The 23,551-nt window shown below is 51.2% G+C and overlaps 1 pseudogene across 1 annotated transcript in view; it reads left to right on the top strand.

Annotated features, from left to right (window-relative positions):
• LOC310753811 (inositol polyphosphate 5-phosphatase OCRL-like) overlaps positions 1 to 23,551 on the top strand; it is an 863,084-nt pseudogene that overhangs the window by 809,375 nt on the left and 30,158 nt on the right. The gene's annotated exons all lie outside the window — the stretch shown is intronic.

Raw genomic sequence — 23,551 nt, 5'->3', positions numbered from 1 at the left:
AAAGACACAAAACACAGCATTTAAGGTTAATGGGCAAAAAAAGGCCACAACTTTATTGATTGCAGGAATTGAGCGGTATTGGCTTAGGCATTGGTCCTATCAACTAACTGGCTTCAGCCTGATTGCTTGAAGACCGGCAAGGGTTAACCGCTAGCAGGGGGAGTCCTGCTGATGTACATCAACTAGGAGCTCCCCCGGGGTCACTGCTCGGGGGCGTGCCTTAGGCCCACACCTCCATAGGCTTCGGACAGGGCAATGCCCCCAGAATCCTTTACCGAACTAACCTTCGATTTGGGGGAAGGTGATGGCGCTTCCTCCCCCTCTCATCTGCATAACAATACCCTTGCCAGTGCCTAACCACCACTCGAGCAATAGCTCGCCACCAATACCCTCAGACCTGCAACCAATCCCTAATCCCAGAAGAAATGTCATCCAACCAAATATCATTTCCAGCATCCGAAAGATGCACGCCATCATCTCTGTAGAGGGCCTCCTTGCTGAACTGGATGTTGGGGTGGCCAATGACACCCCCCCCCGAGCCGCCACTCTATGTGCCACAGCCCGTTCTAGTATTTTCCTAGCTTTATTCATTGCGATTGTGCACCGACAGTCCCTCCAAACCCACCTTTCCAGCAGCGAAGACCACAGAATGGTGATGCTGGGATATGAGGCGATCAATGAGAGCCAGTGTGGTGTAGTGGTTAAGAGCAGTAGTCTCATAATCTGGGGAACCGGATTCGCGTCTCCGCTCCTCCACATGCAGCTGTTGGGTGACCTTGGGCCAGTCACACTTCTTTGAAGTCTCTCAGCCCCACTCACCTCACAGAGTGTTTGTTGCGGGGGAGGAAGGGAAAGGAGAATGTTAGCCGCTTTGAGACTCCTGAAGGGGAGTGAAAGGCGGGATATCAAATCCAAAATCTTCTTCTTCTTCTTCAATTCGTCAAAGTCCCCAAAAATGCTCCATTTCAGATCTATGGCCTTTCAATATGCTAAGTCGTTCTCGCCCAGCTGGATGACTAGGGCATCTGGTGGGCCTTCTGAAGCGGCTCTGGCCATCACCGCTGGCATGAATTCAGCCCAGCGCATTCCCCTCCGAGCAATCCAGGCTACATCAACATTTGGAGGTAAGTTCAGCCTTTGACCCAAGCCGGTGCCAATGGCGCGGTTCCTTGTCCAATGAACAATGCTGTGGCCCACTAACCAAATGCACACCCTCTTGTCTCCTGGAAGGGAAATGAAAGAACAAGCTATGGTCAGGTATGATGTATTTTGTCATAAATTTTTTCTAACATAAGCTTTGTAAGTGTCCGATTTCCAGCGACCCATGTCCTTTATCCTCTCGGCCAAGGGGCCAATGTGTACAGCCGTGGTGGCCACCCCTATCTGGAAAGAGTGAACAGCAAACTCCGCCAGGGGAAGGCCACAAGCAGCAATTGCCATTTGCATGACGCACATGAATTGGTGCCTTGTCAGAAGGGAGCCATCAGCATGTATTAAGAAAGGGCCGGGGTTGTTAGGTCTCATGTATAGGAAACGTCTAATGTCCTTGACCGGGCAAGGTCCTATCTTTTGTGTTGCTAAAAGCCGGATAAGGGCCCCTCTTCCCTGTTGGTCAGTCTTTGAACTTTGCACATGCAAGATTAAATCAGTGCTAGATAATGTTAGGTCGCTTAAAAGGATTCCCCGTTGAATGGAATCCAGGCCACCCTCACACACCACCTCCCCGATGCGAAGTGCACTGAAAAAGGCGAGGGAATAAGCGGCTGAGAATAAGCGGGCCTCGTACTTAGACCAGCATATTGTCCTTAATTTTTTGTGAATCTGGTGCAGGATGTCATAGGTTATGGGCCTCCTCTTGTCACAACTGGCAGGCTGTAGCCTGCGCCAGCCCCCCAAGGCCTTACGAACTATGAAGTCTGCGCAAGGGTCAGTGGAATACACGGCCTTGCAAAAGAAGGCTATCACAGCAGACTGCATGTTAAGGGTCTTTGCTGTCCTGCCCAAATCCTTCAAATGCACCAGATACCGAAGGACCTCGGCATTTGAAGGTGGGGAATCTAGCCCAGCATTAGGTATGTTATTGTGAAACCTTAAGAAGTCCGACCAAGCTTTCTTATCGGATCTCAGTGTGGAAGGAGCCACTGAGGCTAATACTCCCTTCATAACTTCATGTTCCCAAGGCTCCAGAGGTGCTCCGGGAATGGCTGTGGCAACTGCTGAGCCTCTGGAGCTAACGAGCGGAAGTGGTCCATCTGAAAACGAGACAGAGCATCCGCGATGTCATTGTTGATGCCAGTAACAAACTTGGCGGAAAAATAAATATTCTGCTCAAGGCACAAAAGGACAAAGGAACGTAATAGGTTTCCAACCCTGGGAGAGCATGAAGCCTGCTTAGATAGGACAGACACGACCGCCTGATTGTCTGTCCAGAAGCACACCCTATGATTACTAAACTCCCTAGCCCATAAGTGTACTGCCACCACAATGGGGAAGAATTCCAGGACGGTGAGGTCACGAGTGATGGGCTTTCCCTGCCATGCCGGGGGCCAACGCTGGGCACACCATTGTCCTTTAAAATACCCCGAACCCCAGAGAACCTGCCGCATCAGACTGGACCTGAAAATCTGCGGCAAGAGACATGCTGTCCTGCCACAGAGAGATGCCGTTATACCTATCCAGAAACTCTAGCCAGACTCCAAGGTCTGATTTAACTCCCTTGGAAAGGCGCACCCTGTGTTGTGGTGCTCGAAGGCCCACTGACAATCTTGCGAGGTGGCCACAAAACAGATGGCCCGGCGAAACGACCCTACAAGCAAAATTTAGGTGACCTAGTAGTGACTGAATTTGTCTAAGGGTAACCTTTTTTAGTGGAAGAAGCTGTCGAATTAAGTCCCTAAGTGCCAATAGTTTTTCCTTTGGTAACCTGGAAGTTTGCGCAGTTGTATCTAATTCAATGCCCAGATAAACCATAGTTGTAGCAGGGCCCTCAGTTTTGTCAGCTGCCAACGGGACACCTAGCTCTTCTGCCAGGGAGGTGAATGCCTCCAATAACGCGGAACACTGCTGCCTACTATCTGCTATGAGAATAAAGTCATCCAGGTAATGTGACACTCCAACAGACCCTGTTCTAAAACGTAGTGCCCAATCCAGGAATGTGCTAAAGGACTCAAATGCAGCACATGCCACAGAGCAACCCATTGGCATCGCTTTGTCAATGAAATATGCCCCTTCAAATCTAAATCCCAACCAACAGAAAACCTCTGGGTGCACTGGCAGGAGGCGGAATGCCGACTCAATGTCACATTTTGCTAGTAGTGCCCCATTACCAAATTTACGAATCATTTTCACTGCCTGGTCAAAGGAAGCATATTTCACGGTACAAAGCTCCTGAGGTATCGCATCATTGACAGAGCCTCCCCTTGGATAAGAGAGGTTGTGAATCATGCAAAACTCACCGGGGGCCTTCTTAGGGACAATACCCAGCGGTGAAATGTGGAGCCCTTCGATAGGGGGGTTCTTAAAGGGGCCTGCCACCCTCCCAGCCTTGATTTCCTTCTGAATTTTCTTTTTTGCTATTTCAGGCATTTCTCTTACAGATTTTTGGTTCAGAGGGTCGCCAGAGTTAGGTGGGAATGAAACTGGAATTCTAAAACCAAGGGAAAACCCCTCCCAAAGGTATTTTGAAGCTTTTTTATTAGGATACAGGTCAAGGAGGGTTTTTAAAGGATGGAGCCTAATTGGTGAGAAGGCCAACCCTGTTAGGATATTTCCGTTCCACCTTAAAAAGGGAGCAGGTTGTTGTGTCACACACAGCCTGCATACTTCCGGCTCACAGGAAGTTTCTGTTATGTATATAGCTGTTGTTTTCTCTCTCTTTGCCTCGACACACAGGCAGGCAGTCATGTTTTTTTCTTTGTTCTGACCAACGCTGAATAAAGTTGTAAATATGCTCTCCTGAGTGCATCTTTCGTTGTGCGAATTCTGCAAAGGGCGTGCACAAGTCCTTGGAATGTGGACAGCTATTTCTGAGGCTTGTGTCGCTTATTGACTGATACTGCGTTTCTACGGGAGGTCGATGGATCGTCCGGAGACAACATGGGGGCATGATGGCCTTTGTCTCCCTGGCAGTATCCCAACAAACCTGAGGTTCGCGTTACTGGCGGTTACCGGCTGCCCCGTGGGAGGATCCAGGGGTGCCCCTTGCGCTGTGATTGGAGTACCCCCTGCCACCCCAAAAGGGCTGTTTACCTTTATAACATGCCATGGCTGGATGGTTGCCGAGGCACTTCTCGCACTCGTGTATATACTTACAGGTTGGCCGCATACACACACCCCTGTTATATTCCCAGCACTGCCGTCGACGCTTTGTTTCAGCCTTTCCAAACTTAGCCGAGTCCTGAGGTTTCTTTTCTATGTAGGGGCCCACGTGCTCCATCCAATAATTTTGGTCCCTCAGGTCCCAGCGGGTGGAGGGTAAAAGGGATGCATTTCTACAAAAGTCCTCATCATAAGTTAGAGCCACGGCCTCCCCAGTGAGCGCGAATGCCCTTCTCACATGAGCCATATAGGCTACGAAGTGCATTGCGCGTTTGGGATAAGCAGCGCAAACCACTCCCATAAAGACCTGGAACCCATCCAACCAGTTATTGAAAGTGCGCTCAGCCCTCGGTGTCCTATACCTCCGCTTCCCAAAGGAACAATTCTTTTCCCCTTTTCCAGACATCTTTGCTGGTGGTAGCAGCGTGAAAATATCCACATAATCCCCATTAAGGATCTTTGTCCTCTTCCTGTGGGACAGGTGGTTTCCTAATATGAAATCCATGGACAAATTGGTGGAAGTTTTTACATCTTCCACAAAGCCCCCCCCCCTTCCATTCAAGGGACCCATTAAAAGTCTTGTGATGAGAGTTAGCCTTCCTCTCATGCACCCACAAAGGAAGCCCGGAACTATCCTCATCAAAACCCCAGTATCCTTCCAGGGGGGCATCACTATCAGAATCAGAAGAGGAAGTACCTAATTCATCCTTGGTGTCGGACGGCTTACTTCTCTTACTCTTCTTTGAAGTGTGCTTCTTCTTCGCCTTTCTCTTAGCCCCCTGACCCTCACTGGTAACAGGGGTTGGGTCGGCGACTGAGGGTGCGCCTTGAGGTCCATGCTGTTCCTCCTCTGAAGAGGTCCCGGATCCACCCTCTGTTGGAGTAGACTGAGGCGGCAGCTCCTGGAAAATACTGGGGACATCTACAACCTGTTGTGAATTAGAACTGCTGGAACCTTTGGCAGGCGCCTTGCCACCACCGGAACCTGATTTGGACTTTTGGGAATGAGAAGACTGAGAACGCGTTTGGGGGCGACTGGTGGCGGTGCCTTTGGGCTGCGCAACGCCTGAACCGGAAGCTGAGGTGCCCGGTCGCTCCTGGCTGCAAGGGAGGGTATCTGGGATACAATCCTGAGATGCTCCTGACGGCGCTGGGAGCTCAGCGACTCTTGGCCTACACTGCAAATAAAATGTTTTGAAAGCAGAGAAAAGTTGGGCAAAGGCCTGGGGGTTGCATGGCATAGCAGGCATTTGTGAGCCACCCTGCATGTCTGACCCACCATTGTTAAGAGAAGAAGCCTGCTGATTTCCCCCCAGAAGCCATCCCGATAAAGCAGAAATACTATGAGAACCGCAATACCAGGGTGCGCTAACAATTCAGTATTGCCCTACCTGGCCCAACAGAAAGAGAAAATTACGCCAACTAGTAATTTCGTTGTCCCTGAGAGGGGGCAATGACAATAAAGATATTATTATTATATTATTATTATTATTATTGTCTACACATACTTTGCTGCGTCCCTTTAAAAGCGAACCAGCTAGATTAAAGCAAGCAAGCTAGTTCAGTATTAACCACACTGGCTACTTACTATGCCCACTAAGTATCGGCAAGCTAGTTCTTACCCTAAATAGATTCACGACCAAGCACAATATAAAGCTTCAAAGTAGTTGCCCGCTCACCGTTGTATTATATTCTTTAAGGTTTTTGCCAGCAAAACCTCTCTTGTAGACACAGAAGAAACACCCACACAGAAGCCCCCACTTAAACCAATGCAATGGAGCCAATTGTGGGCTGCTCTGGATGCCCCCACTTGCTTGCAATCACACTATGACTCCTATCACACTTTTATTGCTGAGGTTGGAGCCTCCTGCCTTCTACTAACTTTATTTCAATCCAGAAAGCACTTTAAAATCCAGCCACGAAGTACTTTAATTCCAGCCCCCCAGCACTTAAATTTAAATCAGCACGCACTCTATGTTAGTTTCTGTTCTTATCACTGTGCAGCTGTGTGAAGTCACATTCCAGGGCTTCCAGACTGTTGGCAGTCTCACGGGAAAGGAGACGGGATGTGACGTTAATGGTTTCCTGTTTCCTTTGTTCCTTTGTTCCTTTGTTCAGTTGCTCTCTGCTTCCATAGAGAGAGGATGTTTTTTCTGTTCTGCGTAGCTAGAAAATAAAACTCTTTACAATGTAGCTCATACTGTCTCATCCTTCCCTGTGCTGGGAACTCTGCTGATTGAAGAATGTGCCTTGGAGCTTTATCAAAGGCTTGAGGTCGTTAATTTTTCGTCGGAGGGGATTTCAAAGGCTCGGCCAGAAAATGGAGCTTTATCAGATCGAACAGAGTTCCGACATTTTTGGTTATCGGCCCAGACGAACGGCAGAAGAACGGAATGCAGCTTATCTTCTCTGCGTGTCAAGATGATTGATGAGAGGTATGTGCTCTTGCTCCAGGAAGCCTGCCAGTCCCTAATTAATGGCAATAAAGGGTGGACTTTGAACTTCTTCCCGGTAGCGGCAGGAGGAAGGCCTTAAGAAAGTGTGCTTTTGGAACGCTGCTGGTAAATAGACGCAGCTTGCTTTAAAGACACAGAGATGGCTAGTCCATGAGTAACAGAGGCTCTAGAAAATGCATTTGGATTTCCAAAGCTCAGAAAAGGGAATTATCAAAACTGGGTGCAGTATGCAGAAGCTCTGCTAAAAAAAGAGGGTCTGTTTAATATGATAACAGACGCCCCCGCCCCAGCTCCAGTGACCGATGAATGGAAGGCTAAGTATTCCAAAGCAAGGGGAACTCTGACGCTTATTGTGTCTCCTGAACAGCTATGTCTTTTGTGTGACAAGGCCTCAGCCAGGCAGATGTGGCACAGTATCCAAGAGTCACATTTGAGAACAGAAGCGGGCGCTTCTTTGTTCTTTTATGCCAAGTTGCATGATATGGCACTTGTTGAAGGAGCAGATGTACGTGCTCACCTCATGGAAATGCAGAATCTCAGGCATGAGTTGCAACAGCATGGAATCACCTTTTCAGAGGCTGTGTATTCCTTCATGATTCTACATTCTTTGGGTTCAAGTTGGGAAGCGATTGCCAGCCAGCTTGCTGTTTCGCCTACTGCTCAGCTAACGGTAGCGCATGTTACTGCTGTGGTGTTGAATGAAGCGGATCGCCGAAGTGCTAGCTGCATCACTAAGGGGGAGTCCTCACAGACGTCATCCCAGAATGCAGTGGAACCACTAGATGGCGCCAAAGCTTTGAAGGCAGTGAAATGCTACTCGTGTGGACGTCTAGGCCACGTAAAGACAGATCGCAAACATCCCAAGGCCAAGGCAACAGAGCAGTGCAGCGAAAGCTCGATGCGTGGAAAAGGCAAAGGCAAAGGTCAGAAGTCCAAGGCGACGCAACACAAGGCAATGGTCTCACGCTTCACTCCAAAGGTCCAGAAGACGTCTAGATTTTTCTTCATCGTCGACTCTGGAGCCACCAGGCACATTTGTCGGGACAAACACCTGTTTATGTCCTTTACTCTGCAGGAAGGTGCGATTCACCAAGCGGATGACCACACGATCTCCAGTCAAGGCTATGGAACGGTTGTTCTTCACAGCTTGGATGCATCGATACGCAACGTTCTTTTCGTTCCAGATGCTGCACACAACCTACTGAGCGTCTCGCAGCTGACTGAACAGGACGTAGACTTTCCTTAAAGAAAAGGAATTGCACCATCACCAAGAAAGATGACTTTGTATTGCATGCTGATTATATTGATCATTTGTTTGTATTGCATTATGATGATTCTGTTGATGTTGTGCAGGATGAAACTTGTTGTATTGCAGATACTAACAAGGTTTTGCATGCAGGATATATTAATGATTATCACAGGAAACTTGGTCATTTTAACTTCGAGGCAGTTTCCAGAATGCCTGCCTTAGTTGAAGGTATGACTATTAAACCCTGCAGGTACCACATGAAGTGTAAGGCATGCGCAGCAAACAAGGTTAAAATGGCTTCAAAAGGTAAGGTGTCTAGTAGACAAGCTACAGAACCATACCAGGTAGTGCATGCTGATCTCGTTGCTCCACTAACACCCTCTTTGGGTGGAGCCAGGTACTTCATGGTCCTCATTGATTCATTTTCCAGATATATTCATGTGTTCAACCTCAAGCAGAAATCAGAAGCGTTTCCTAGGTTCAAGGAATTGTGTGCTTGGTTGAAAAATGTGCATGGTAAACAGGTGAAATGCTTATTTACAGATTGAGGGGGAGAATTCACTTCTCAGCAGTTTGAAGCTTTTCTGACTGAGAAAGGAATTCAGCATGATTTATCAAGTCCATAGTCTCCTTGGATGAATGGACTTTGTGAGAGGGTACATCAAACATTGTGTGATGGCCTGGGAATCTGATTCAGAGGCTGAACCGGAGGTATCCCAGCCTGCACAGGAGTCCCCGCCTCCAGGGCCGGCTGAGCCGAGGCAGGGCCTTGAATCTGAAGGGCCCGCACCTGTGCCAGATCCTCAGGAATAGACACCAGATGAATCCACTCTGGCTCCGGGGGTGATTGAGGACCCATTGCCTGCAGGTGCTCCTCTCCCAGCCCTGTCAGGGGAAGGTGAGGTGGCCTCTGGGTCCAGTAACCCTCCAGCCCCTCCTGAGCTGCAGAGGCTCAGGGCAGAGAGGCGGAGGGAACTAAGTTCTATCAGGAGGAGTGCTCGCCTTAAGGCCAGGAGAGGTGAGTCACCTGTGAGCCGGGACCGCCCTAGGCCCCAGAGGAGATAAAGGCCAGTCAGCCCAGTCCCAGGTTGTGGGAGCAAAGTCGTTGGAAACCTGTTTCTGCCAGGACCCAGACCTGTTTTCCCGGAGTTCCCGACCACGCCCGGCTTCTTGCTTTGGACCCTGCTTCGCCCTTGGTGGACAGTCTCCAGACCCTCAACCCAGGACCGGACTCTGACCACGCCTCACGGTAACCCCCCCCCCGGGACCAGCACAGTTTGCTCCCGCCACACCCGCAATCCCCCTTCGTTGGGGTGCTTTCGGGAAGAGCCAGAAGCCATGGCTGACCAGGCAGCTGCGTTGGTGGCATTGGCCCAGGAGAACCAGGCCTTGACTCACACCGTTCAGCAGCTAAGCAATGCAGTTACGGCACTTCAGCAGCGGTTGGACGCCTTACCGGCTCCTGGGGCCGACCCTCCACTTTCTGGCAAGTACCCAATGGCCCTGCCAGAGAAATTTCATGGGTCCCCGGCCAGCTTTCCCATGTTCCTCGCCCAGGCCAAGCTGTATATTCAGGGGCGAGCCCGGAATTTTCCTGACGATCGCACCAAGGTGCACTTCTTGATCAGCTTGCTGAAGGACCAGGCGGCCAAGTGGGCTTTGCCACTGCTCCGGCAAGACTCTCCTTTGCTAACAGACTATGTGGGGTTTTGTAACCACTTGGAGACTGTGTTTGGCAACCCTCTGAAGGGGAGCCAAGCCAATCGGGAGATTCATCGGTTGAGGCAGGACAAAGCCCTTTCCGAGCCTGCAGAGGAGAGGGTGTTGCGGGCAGGGCCCTCCCACATTCGCGGGGGCTTCCCTTGCCCCCGCGAGAGCTGGGGAATCCCTGGGCGTGCCTGCAACCCAGCCCGCCAATCGGCGGGTGAGGGGAGGCGCAGCCTGGGCTACTTAAGGCCAGGCACGCCCAGGGACCGCCCTCTTTTCCCCCTCGCCCAGCAGCTGAGCGGTTTTCGGTTTTTGCGGCTGTAGGGCTTCTTTTGTTTTATTTTTGCGAGCAGTTTTACCCCTAGCGTGCCTGTTCGCAACATAGTTAAGCGAGGACCCGCACGGGGGTCTAAAAGGAGCTTACCTGGTCCTTGGAGCGGATTCAGCGCAGGCACAACGTCCAGCGGATCGCAAGGATTGGCAGAGGATCGGGTGCCAAGTAGAAGGGTAACGTGTGCTTGAAACGTGAGCTTGAAATATCCATCCCCCCCCCACCCTTTCCTGCATGGCCCTGTCTGTTGCGCCTGTTTTACTTCCAGCCGTCATCCCGGTACGCTTGTTTGTTGCTTCCTGTATCCCTTCCCCCCTCAGCCTCTCCTATACGGGTCCCCTGTTGTGCCAGCTTTGTTTCTAAGCGTAATCCCTGTACGCCGCTTGCAGCTTGTCTGTAGTGCCTTAGGGGAGGGTTTCCTTCCATTGCCGGTTGCTTGAGAAGCCACCGGGTGTCACTGTTGCGACACCACGTGGTGAAGGCAGGGAGGCCATTTTGAGTAAGGGCAGAGTACTGTTGTTCCCCTGCCGGTCGCCATTTTGGGAGGCCACGTGTGAAGCTAGGGCAGCCATTTTGTTTAAGGGAAAAGGGCCTGGCAACCGCATTTAAAATTTAAAATATCTTTGCCTTGGATTTGTTTTGAGTTTATACATATTTCCTGTGGTTCTAGGCTTTGATACACTCGGGTTTACTATCAGCACGCCTCTAAGACACCAGCAGGGACCCAGCGCAGTTCGCTGGGATTGGGCATTAACCATTAAATAAATAAAAAAAATAATAAAATAAAAGCCTCATACTTACGCTCCTAACTGCTAATCAGTAAAAATCTAGAAGATAATACTAATATATATCGCATCTGCATTTGGCAGCTACTGTTTATTTCGCATTCTGGTGAACAACAAATTTCTATTCTTAGTTACGTTGGTTGGAGCTAGGTTCCCGTCTTCTGCAGTGGGTTTAAGCGAACTCATGGCGAACACTGCCATCTAGCGGCAAGAAATATATTTGCAGTTTTTTGTTTGTTTTTTTTCCAGATCCCTTATTTACAGCAACAGCCAGTGATTGTTGGTAGATCGGGTTGCCTGTTTCCCATTGCGGTTGTTGAATATATATAATATATAATTGCCAGGTATTATAATAAATTAATAATAAATGAACGAATAATTAAATAAATTTAATGTTAAGTGAATAAATAAACAAATAGATAAGCAGGAGAATAAATATTTAAATGCATAAATAATTATATAGCTAAATTTTATATTAAAATAAATAAATAAATAAATAAAATAAAATAAATTAATCTAAATAGGGCAATGAAAGTTTTGAATTAAAATAATAATAATAATAATAATAATAATAATAATAATAAAATAAATAAAATAAAATAAAATAAAATAAAATAAAATAAAAATAAATAAATAAATAAATAAAAATTTAAATAAATAAATATAACTAAAAAGGGGAGGAAAAGGAAGCGTATTCGCTGTCAGTGTAGCCCATACTGAACTGTCCTTTGGACCGTGGGTTATTTGCCTTGGATTTAGGAATGGCTTCAGGTGGTGACCAGCAGCCATCTACTTCTGGCTCCCAGCCAGCATCCAATAGTGCTGGGGGTGAACAGGTACCAGCCATGCCATGCGACCCTCAGGCTTTCGCCCAATTTTTTGTGGCGTTCGAAACATTTTACAGACAATGCAGGTCTAGAGGATCGCTAGCGCTTCCACCACCCGAGCCATCAGAAGACGTGATACCTGATACGCCCCCGAATATCCAAGGGCAGCAGGGTGCTGAGGCAAATCCGGGGGTCAGCGCGCATCCCGGGCCCTCAGTAGCAAGCCGCCCTAATACTCGTGCCCAGGCAGCCATTGCTAGGAAGGCTAGCCAAAACGCAGGCAGAGCGAAGGTGCCAGCGAAGGGTCCCGGTAAGGGGAAGGCGCCTACCAAAGGTACCAGCGGCAATGCCCTCTCACTGGCTGCAGATATCCCTAGTGTCTTTCAGGGACAGCACCCTCAGCACAGCTCAACAGAGGACAGTGCATGTTCCGCCTCCGAGGGGGAGCAACCGGATCCTCCAAGTGCTCAGCCGGCGGCCAGCGGGAGCACGCCAATCAGTGAGGCGCAAGGGGGTAAGAGGAAAGCTAAGAAGAAACATACGTCGGCTAAGAGGAAATGGAACAAGCAGTCAGAAACCGAGGATGACTCAGGTACGTCTTCTTCCGAGTCGGACTCTGAGGACCAGATGGATGGATACTGGGGGATAGGCGAGAGCAACCATGGGATTCCTCTCTGGGCACATGAAAGGAGGGCTAACTCCCACCGCAAAACTTTCAATGGAGTGCTGGAATGGAGGGATGGGGCGCTGGTCGAGGATGTGAAAGTATCCACCAACCAGGCTACTGATTTCATATTAGGGAACCATTTGTCCCAAAAGAAGAGGAATAAGATCCTCAACGGGGACTATGTCGATATCTTTACCCTCCTACCCCCTGCCAAACTAACGGGAAAGGGCGAAAAGAGGCGTTCCTACGGTAAACGGAGGTATAGAACGCCTAGGGCGGAGCGCACCTTTGAGAATTGGTTAGATGGGTACCAGGTTTTCATGGGCGTCGTTTGCGCCGCTTATCCCCGGCGATCCATGGATCTAGTGGCCTATCTGGCTCACGTGAGAAGGGCGTACTCACTCGCGGGAGAAAATGCTGCGTTAACGTATGATGAGAACTTTCGTAGGAATGCCTCTCTCCTGCCGTCCACCCGTTGGGACCTAACTGATCCTAATTACTGGGGCGAGGACGTCAATCCCTACATAGAAAAGAAAAACCAGGACCCGGCCCAAACTGGTAAGATTGAAGCAAAAAGGCGCCGACAGTGCTGGGAGTTCAATCGGGGCGTCTGTTCTCGCCCCTTTTGTAAGTATGCCCATGAATGCGAGCGGTGTTGGGGAAACCACCCCGCCTCCTCGTGCTTTAAGAATTAGCAGCAGCCCTTTCGGGGGGGCAGGGGGTACTTCCACAACAATGCCAGAGGTGCCCCCGGACCATCTCATCAAGGACCTAGTAACCGCCAGTAATCACGAGCTTAGGTTGGCCCATACCCCTATCCAACTCCAGCCACTAAAAGCCCTGCTAGATCTTTACCCGGACCAAAAAGCTGTGCAATACCTGTGGGAGGGTTTCTCAAAAGGCTTCAGAATCCCTGTGGCTGTTCCCCCTACCCCCAGAGATCCGCAAAACCAAAAGTCTGTTAGGGAAATGCCTGACATAGCCAGGAAGAAGATAGAAAAAGTGATTAAGGCCGGTAGGGTGGCAGGTCCCTTCTCTGCGCCTCCATTCGAAGGGCTTCACCTATCCCCGTTGGGCATCGTTCCAAAAAAGACTCCAGGAGAATTTCGCATGATCCATAACCTATCTTACCCGAGGGGAAGCTCTGTCAGCGATGCCATCCCCCAGGAACTTTGTACGGTAAAATATGCCTCTTTTGACCAAGCAGTTAAAATGATTCGGCAATTCGGGAGGGGAGCGCTGCTAGCAAAATGTGATATTGAGTCAGCTTTCCGTCTCCTCCCGGTCCACCCAGCTGACTTTCGCTGGCTGGGCTTTAAATTTCAAGGGGAGTATTTCATCGACAAAGCGATGCCTATGGGCTGCTCCGTAGCCTGTGCGGCTTTTGAGTCTTTTAGTACTTTCCTCAATTGGGCCCTCCGCTTCAGAACAGGGTCTGTGGGCGTGTCCCATTACCTCGATGATTTTATTTTGGTGGCCGACAGTAGGCAGGGCTGTTCTGCCCTCCTAGGGGCTTTCACAGCCCTGTCAGAGGAGTTAGGGGTCCCCCTGGCCGCCGAAAAAACGGAGGGTCCAGCCACTTCCTTGGTTTATTTAGGCATTGAATTGGACACAGTGGCGCAAACATCGCGACTACCGGAAGAGAAGCTGTCCGCCCTTAGAACGGTGATCCAGCAGCTTCTGCCCCTTAAGAAGATCACCCTTAGGCAAATGCAATCCCTGCTTGGCCACCTAAATTTTGCCTGTAGAGTTGTTGCGCCAGGTCGCCCCTTTTGCATCCGCCTGGCTAGATTGGCCGCTGGACTTAGGGCTCCCCAGCATAGGGTTCGCCTTTCCAAGGAAGTAAAGGCGGATTTGGGCATGTGGCTCCAATTCCTCGACAAGTACAACGGCGTATCCTTATGGCAAGGGTCTATGTCCCTAAAGGCCGACTTCCAAGTTCAGTCGGACGCTGCTGGATCCCTGGGCTTCGGGGTTTACTTCCGGGGACAGTGGTGTGCCCAAAGGTGGCCTTCAGAGTGGCAGGGCCAATCCATCACCCGGGACCTCACATTCTTGGAATTCTTCCCTATCGTAGTAGCGGTACATCTTTGGTCAGAGCAGTTCCATAATCATAGGGTTTGTTTCAACACGGATAATCAAGCTGTAGTAGCGGTTCTGTCTAGACAATCGGCGCGTTCCCCCAGGGTCGGGAATCTCCTGCGGTTATTTGTCCTTCGGTGTTTAGAGCATAACATATACTTTTCAGCCAAATTCGTTCCTGGCATTAACAATGACATCGCGGATGCTTTATCTCGCTTTCAGATGGAGCGCTTCCGATCGTTAGCGCCGGACGCGGAGCAATCATCGATGCCTTTCCCGGAGCATCTCTGGAGTATTGGGAGCAAGAAGTGATGGAAGGGTTATTCGGTGCCGTGGCCCCTTCCACGATGAGATCATATAAGAAGGCCTGGGCCGACTTCTTAAAATTTCGCAGCACCAGGCCCAACGCAGGGCTGTTTTCCATTCCCTCTACGAGGGAGGTTCTCTGCTACTTGGCTCATCTGAGGGGGTTGGGCAGGGCCCCAAAAACTCTTAACATTCAGTCCGCAGGGATTGCATACTTTTGTAAAGCCTTTTTCGCCACAGACCCATGTTCAGCTTTTATTGTCCGTAAGACTCTTGAGGGTTGGCGTCGGCAGCACCCCCCCAGTGTGGATAAGAGGAGGCCCATAACAATAGACATTTTGACCCAGATTCATAAGAAGTTACGGGCAATTTGCTGGTCAAAATACGAAGCGCGCCTGTTTTCGGCCGCCTATTCCATTGCATTCTTTGGTGCTCTCCGCATTGGGGAGGTGGTCTGCGAACGCGGGGCGGTTCACCTCCAGAGAGGTATACTATTAAGTGAATTGTCCCTGTCCGAGTCCGAGCTAATCGTCCAGGTGCGGAGCTCTAAGACAGACCAACATGGTAAGGGTGCGCTCCTACGATTAGCGGCCGTGCAGGGTAGTGGACCCTGTCCCGTAAGAGATACACGGCGTTTCCTCTATTTGAGACCCAGTGGCCCCGGCCCATTTCTGATACATGCGGATGGGTCACTCTTGGCTAGACACCAGTTCACGCGCGTGCTTCGCACCGCACTAACAGCTTGCGGTCTTCCCGCGGCGGAATTTGCAGCCCACTCCTTCCGCATCGGGGCTGCTACCACCGCAATGCATCTAGGACTCTCCACGGAAAGGATCAAGGATCTTGGGAGGTGGAAATCCAATGCGTACAGAGCTTATGTCAGAAAGAACCTATGACTCGCTGTGATAATCCTGACCGTGGCTTTTCCGTATGCTTCCCTTTCAGAATCCAAGAAGGTGCGCATCTGGTTGGTGGGCCACAGCATAGTGTACTGGGCCAAAAACCGTGCTATGAGTTCCGGAATTGGGCATAATTTGAACCTGCCGTCGAATGTTGAACTGGCGTGGATTGCGCGTAGAGGAATGCGCTGGAATGAATTTAAACCAGCTGTTATGGCGAGAGCTGCCGCTGAGGGGCCGCCCGACGCATTAATAATTCAGTTGGGGGAAAATGATTTGGCGTACCGCAAAGCTATCGATTTGAGATGGAGCATTTTTGATGATTTGTCTGATTTGAGGGCGGTTTACCCAAACATTACCATTTTGTGGTCCTCGCTGCTTGAGAGGAGGACATGGAGAGATTGTGTGAGCCCGGCAGGAATCAATAAAGCAAGAAAGGTTTTGGAGCGGGCTGTTGCGCGTAGAGTGGCGGATCTGGGCGGGTGTGTCATCGGCCACCCAGGCATCCAGTACAGCAATGAGGCCCTCTACAGATGGGATGGCGTGCATCTTTCAGATGCAGGAAATGACATTTGGTTGGGGGACATCATAGCAGGGATTAGGGGCTGGTTACGGGCCTGAAGGTATTGGCGGCGAGCTTTGCTCGTGTGGCGGCTAGGCATTGGCATGGGGCAATTTGAGGAAGAAGGAGGGGGGAAGGGAGCGCCATCACCTTCCCCCAAGAAGAAGGGGTAGCCCGGTAGAGGACTCCCAGGGGGGGCGTGGCCTTGTCCGAAGCCTGGAGAGGTAGGGCCGCCGGCACGCCCCCGAGCGGTGACACCCGTGGGATCCTAGTTGGCGTACTTCAACAGGACTCCCGCGGTTTGTGTTCAACCCTTCCCGGTCACCATGCCGGGTAGTCGATAGGAGCCAATGCCTAAGGCCAATACCTTCAATTCCGTAATCAATAAAGTTGTGGCCTTTTACGCCCATTAACCTTAACACAATGTGTCTGAGTCTTCATTTCATTGGGGGAGGAAACTTGCCACGCAAAGCCCTTTCCGAGCCTGCAGAGGAGAGGGTGTTGCGGGCAGGGCCCTCCCACATTCACGGGGGCTTCCCTTGCCCCTGCGAGAGCTGGGGAATCCCTGGGCGTGCCTGCAACCCAGCCCGCCAATCGGCGGGTGAGGGGAGGCGCAGCCTGGGCTACTTAAGGCCAGGCACGCTCAGGGACCGCCCTCTTTTTCCCCTCGCCCAGCAGCTGAGCGGTTTTCCCATCCCACCCACCCTTAGGTTTAGCTAGAATTGACTTTGCTATGGACTCCGGTTGGTCGCCGCAAGGGGCCTGGTAGGACTTTTTCCAAGTTGGCGCACTTCCTGCCTTTTGGTTTTTTCGCCTACCTCGTAGCAACCGTCACAACTTTCGCGGTATTGGCGGCTAGGCATTGGCATGGGGCAATTTGAGGAAGAAGGAGGGGGGAAGGGAGCGCCATCACCTTCCCCCAAGAAGAAGGGGTAGTCCGGTAGAGGACTCCCAGGGGGGGCGTGGCCTTGTCCGAAGCCTGGAGAGGTAGGGCCGCCGGCACGCCCCCGAGCGGTGACACCCGTGGAATCCTAGTTGGCGTACTTCAACAGGACTCCCGCGGTTTGTGTTCAACCCTTCCCGGTCACCGTGCCGGGTAGTCGATAGGAGCCAATGCCTAAGGCCAATACCTTCAATTCCGTAATCAATAAAGTTGTGGCCTTTTACGCCCATTAACCTTAACACAATGTGCCTGAGTCTTCATTTCATTGGGGGAGGAAACTTGCCACGCAAGTCCACAGCCGCCGCCTACACCACAGAATTTTGGCTGTTGGCGCAGGACTTGTCCTGGAATGACTCTGCTTTGCGGGACCAGTATCTCGAGGGGCTTTCAGATGAGATACTGGACCAGCTGGCCACGATGGACCGCCCCACCACGCTGGACGCCCTCATTCAGCGGAGCCTGCAGATAGACGATCGGTTGGAGGATTGTCGTCAGGACCGGGACCGCCAGCACTCCTGGCTTCTGGCTCCAGTCTCTACTAGCAGGTCCACGGCCACAGCCGAGTTGCCAGAGGAGCCTATGCAGCTCGGGGCGGCGTGGCCTCACCTCTCCCCTGCGGAGAAGACGCGGCGTCGGGAGGGGAACCTGTGTCTCTACTGCGGCGGAAGCGGACACTACGCCCAATCCTGTCCCGAGAAGATGCCAGCCGCAGGGAAACCGCCAACCCCGGTAGCCGAAGGCCCTGGCTACCTGGGGTCCCAAACAGCGCGTGAAGGGCCCGCACCGGTGGAATTGCAACACCTCATGGTCCCGGTGCGTCTATACCCTCCTGGTAGATTTGGGGGCAACCCGCTCCTATATGGCCGCTGCCTTTGCCACCCATCATCAGGTGCCACTTCAGGACAAGCCAGAACCGGTACAGGTGGAGGCAATTGACAGAAGGCTCCTGCGTTCGGGTGCCGTTACTCGGGAGACCCAGCCCTTGGTCCTGTGTCTCCAGCAGCACCGGGAGGTGCAAACTTCGGACATTGCCTCCATGCCCCGGTTCCCCTTGGTGCTTGGGATGGACTGGCTGGAGTCACACAATGTTCAGATCAACTGGGTCAAACGGTCGGTGAGCTTCCCAGACCCATGTCCCCATGCTCGGTCCAAGACGCTAGCGGCTGCGCCCACAGGGGAGGCTGCATCAATGCTCCCAGCTGCGTACCGGGACTACCAAGACGTGTTCGAGGAACGGGGGGCAGACCAGCTGCCGCCGTATCGGTCATTCGACTGCAGCATAGACCTCCAGCCCGGGGCTCCCCTGCCTGTGAGTCGCTTATACTCTCTTACAGAGTCAGAGCGCGAAGCTTTGCAGGAATTCCTGCGAAAGAACCTGGAGCGTGGTTTCATTCGGCATTCTACCTCGCCCACCGCTGCGCCAGTGCTCTTCGTTAAGAAGAAGAAGTGTGGGGAGCTTCGTCCTTGCCATGATTACCCGGCCCTGAAGAAGATTACCACCCCAGACCAGTACCCATTGCCCCTTATCTCGGAGTTGCTGGAGCGGGTGCAAGGGGCGCAGGTGTTCACCAAGCTAGACCTCCGGGAGGCCTACAATTTAATTCGGATCCGAGCCGGGGATGAGTGGAAGACAGCATTCAGGACCCGGTATGGGCAGTTTGAATACCTGGTAATGCCCTTCGGATTGTGCAACGCGCCTGCTGTGTTCCAACGGTACATCAACCACGTGTTCCAGGACTTGCTAGACAAGTACGTGGTGGTGTACTTGGATGACATTCTGATTTTCTCCCGTGACCCGGCTCACCACGAGGGTCATGTCCGGACCGTGCTGCAGCGCTTGCAGGAGCACCGCCTGTATGCGAAGCTCAGCAAGTGCGAGTTCCATCAGCAGTCAGTGGACTTCCTTGGTCACCGACTCTCTCCAGATGGGGTGCAGATGGATCCTGGGAAGGTGGCAGCAGTTCGGGAACGGGCGGCACCTCGGAACTGCAAGGACCTACAGCGGTTCCTGGGGTTCGCCAACTATTACCGGACCTTCATTGCATATTATGCTCATCGCACCACCCCGTTGACTCGGCTGCTGTGCCCCAAGACGCTATTTTTCTGGGACAAGGAGGCAGAGGAGGCGTTTCAGGGATTGAAAGCCTGTTTCCAGAGGGCGCCGATCTTGCAACATCCTGATCCCTCTCGACCCTTTGTGGTAGAGACTGACGCCTCCAGCACGGCTCTCGGTGCCGTCTTGTCCCAGCAGCGCGGACCTGATGCACCACTGTTACCCTGCGCCTTCTATTCCCGCCAGCTCCTTCCGGCGGAGTGTAACTATACCGTGTGGGAGCGGAAACTGCTGGCCATCAAGGTGGCCTTTGAGGCCTGGTGCCATCATCTTGAGGGGGCACGACACCCGATAGAGGTGAGAACCGACCACCGGAACCTGGAGTACCTCCAGACCACCTGCAAGTTGAACCAAAGGCAGATCCGGTGGGCGCTGTTTTTCTCCCGGTTCCAGTTCCGGATCCGCTACATCCCTAGCTCCCAAAATCAGAAGGCGGATGCCCTGCCCCAGAAACCCGAAGACATCGCGGACACAGTACAGCAAGCAGTACCAACAACGATTTTACCACTGGCCGTGTTTCTGGCCACTCAGGAGGCTGAGCCACTGCGGGCTCAGGTGTGGGAACAGCAACGGGTCGACGCTTGGGCCCAAGAACGACTCCGGGAACTGGCTGAAGGGTCATGCCCTCAGTATCCGGGGCTGGTCTTACACCAGGGCCTACTCCTGCACCACGGTCGCCTGTACATCCCGCCAGGGCCACTGCGGGCTGAGGTTCTCCAGATGACCCACGATGCCCCAGCAATGGGACACTTCGGGCGGTATTGGACCACCCATCTGGTAAGCCGGGAGTTTTGGTGGCCCCGCCTGAAGGCTGACGTGGCTCACTATGTCACTGGTTGTGACGTCTGCCGGGGGACCAAGGGTCCTACCCGGCCTACTTCAGCCGTTACCAGTCCCACCACGTCCTTGGCACACGGTCTCGCTGGACTTTGTGGTTGACTTACCCCCATCTCATGGCTGTACTTGCCTCCTGGTTTTCACAGACCATTTCACTAAGATGGTGCAATGTGACCCCTGCCCCTCCGTTCCCACAGCTCAGGAAACCACTCAACTATACCTTCAGCATGTCTTCCGCCTGCATGGCCTACCTGAGCGTGTGGTGTTTCTAGCGAGCGTTGCACCAGACCCTCGGGAAAGAGGTCTGTCTATCATCAGCCTACCACCCACAGACCGATGGCCAGACGGAACGGGTGAACGCGGTGCTGGAGCAGTACCTCCGGTGTTACTGCAGCTTCCAGCAGGATGACTGGGTCGACCACCTACCGTTGGCGGAGTTCGCTTACAACAACGCAGTGAACGCGTCCACCCAGCAGACCCCATTCCAGGCCAGTTACGGTTACCATCCGCGGTTGTTCCCAGATGTGCTGCCGGCAACTGCAGTCCCTGCAGTGACAGAGTGGCTTCAGGAGCTCCAGTCTCAGCAACAACTATTGATGGAGCAACTGCGCCAGGCCAAGGAGGCATACAAGGCTCAGGCCAACCGCAGCCGCCAGGTGGGGCCGGAACTCCACGTCGGTGACCTGGTATGGCTCTCCACCCGCCACCTCCACCTCTCTCGGCCTTCACGGAAGCTGGACGCCCGCTTCCCCGGCCCGTTTCCTATCGTGGACCAGGTCTCGCCTGTGGCATTCCGTCTCCGGTTACCCCCAACCCTGAAGGTTCATCCAGTATTCCACAGGTCCCTTCTGAGTCCGGTGGCCCCGCCCGACGAGTTCCACCCGAACCGTCCCCGACCGCAGCCAGTTTTGGTTCAGGGGGAGCCCGAGTACGAGGTGGAGCGCATTCTGGACTCATGATACCCGAGGACCGCTCCTGGGAACCAGTGGCCAACGTCCACGAGCCTGCCTGCCTCCGTGATTTCCATGCGGCGTACCCCAGCAAGCCGGGTCTGGACCCTCGGTTGAGGGGGGGGCTGGGAGAGGGGATGGTGTGATGGCCTGGGAATCTGATTCAGAGGCTGAACCAGCGGAATCCCAGCCTGCACAGGAGTCCCCGCCTCCAGGGCCGGCTGAGCCGAGGCAGGGCCTTGAATCTGAAGGGCCCTCACCTGTGCCAGATCCTCAGGAGCAGACACCAGATGAATCCACTCTGGCTCCGGGGGTGATTGAGGACCCATTGCCTGCAGGTGCTCCTCTCCCAGCCCTGTCAGGGGAAGGTGAGGCGGCCTCTGGGTCCAGTAACCCTCCAGCCTCTCCTGAGCTGCAGAGGCTCAGGGCAGAGAGGCGGAGGGAACTAAGTTCTATCAGGAGGAGTGCTCGCCTTAAGGCCAGGAGAGGCGAGTCACCTGTGGGCCAGGACTGCCCTAGGCCCCAGAGGAGATAAAGGCCAGTCAGCCCAGTCCCAGGTTGCGGGAGCAACGTCGTTGGAAACCTGTTTCTGCCAGGACCCAGACCTGTTTTCCCGGAGTTCCCGACCACGCCTGGCTTCTTGCTTTGGGCCCCGCTTCGCCCTTGGTGGACAGTCTCCAGACCCTCGACCCAGGACCGGACTCTGACCACGCCTCACGGTAACCCCCCCCCCGGGACCAGCACACATTGCTTCTTTTTTTTTATTTAAAAAAAATACTTTTTATTGTCATTTTCCAAAAAACAAAATAAAACAATCTTTACATTCATTCTTTATTTCAACTTATTTACATTGCGATAAATCGCGCCTCGACTTCCTTCCATCCCAGTTGCGGTTTTCATAATATACATCTTCTCTTACAGTTTCTTCTGCTTTTCTACACACGTCACAAGAATTTTCCTAGTCCTGCTGTAGTTCTTAAACTTCTATAGTTCAATTCTATATATGTCACAAATTTACTCCATTCTTCTGTGAACTTTGACCCTTTTTGGTGTCGAATTTTATTTGTCATTTTTGCTAATTCAGTATATACAAAAAGTTTCCCCTGCCATTCCAGAACTGTTGAAATCTCTGATGACTTCCATTTTTGTGCTACAAGGACCCTAGCTGCCAGCATTGCATATTGAAATAACTTATGGTCTTCTTTTTTTATTTCATCCCCTATTATCCCTAATAGGAATGCCTCCGGGTTTTTTTGGGAAGGTATATCTAAAAAGTTTCTTTAATTCATCATATATCAGGTTCCAAAATCTTTTCATTTTCTCGCATACCCACCACATATGATAAAGGTCCCCATCTTTATTTTTACATTTCCAACAAGTTTTGTTTCCCGTTTTGTACATTTTTGCCAATTTGACCAGGGTAATATACCACCGGTCCATCATCTTCTCTAGGTTTTCTCTTAGGGTGGAACATGCTGTGAATTTCATCTCTTTATTCCACAAATTTACCCAATTGTCATATTCTATATTATAACCAAAACCAATTGCCCACTTTAACATCACTTCCTTAATTACCTCATCCTTGGTATCCCACTCCAATAAAAAGTTATACATCTTAGATAAAAGTTTTGTTTTTCCTTCCAAAATTTCTGTTTGATATTTAGATTTTTTCTCGCTGTATCCTAATTTTTTGTCCTCCTTCCATAAAGCATTTATCTGGTGATACTGTAACCACCCTGTCAACTCATTTTTTAATTCCTCAAATGTTTTCACTTTCCATCCTCCCTCCGTTTTTACTAATATATCTTCATATGTTATTCTTTTTCCTTCCATGTTTAGTTTTTTTGTTGTTAGTATATCTATCGGTGATAGCCACCAGGGTGTGTATCTTTCTAATAATTTTTTGTTTTTTCCCCAAACTTCGTATAGGGCACCTCTAAAAATATGATTTGAAAAACCCCTGTGTACCTTCACCTTATTATGCCATAAATACGAATGCCACCCAAATCTATTATTGAATCCCTCCAAGTCCAGTAAGTCCGTGTTTTCTAAGGTGATCCATTCCTTAACCCAACATAAGCAGGATGCTTCATAATATAATTTTAAATTTGGAACAGCGAATCCTCCCCTTTCCTTTCGATCAGTTAGTAATTGAAATTTGATTCTTGGTCTCTTCCCTTGCCAGATAAATTTTGATAAGGATTTTGCCAGTCCTTGAACTGAGTTGATCCCTTAATTACAGGGATTGTCTGAAAAAGAAACAACATCTTCGGAAGGATGTTCATTTTAATTGCTGTCATTCTCCCAGTCCAGGACAGCTTTATTCTATTCCATGTATCCAAATCTCTTTTGATTTCTTTCCATATTGGGTTGTAATTGTCACTAAATAAATTAATGTTTTTCATTGTTAACCAGATCCCTAAGTATTTTACTTTTTTCGCTACTTTGATTTCATGTTTTTGTTCTAGTTGCTCTATCATTTTCCTCTCCAAATTTTTCACCATCATTTTAGTCTTTGTT

The sequence above is a fragment of the Podarcis filfolensis genome, assembly GCF_964270895.1.
Source record: "Podarcis filfolensis genome assembly, chromosome: W".
In the NCBI taxonomy this organism is placed as follows: domain Eukaryota; kingdom Metazoa; phylum Chordata; class Lepidosauria; order Squamata; family Lacertidae; genus Podarcis; species Podarcis filfolensis.
Note: the sequence above shows the minus strand (reverse complement) of the source record. Positions and strands in the feature narration are given on the sequence as shown.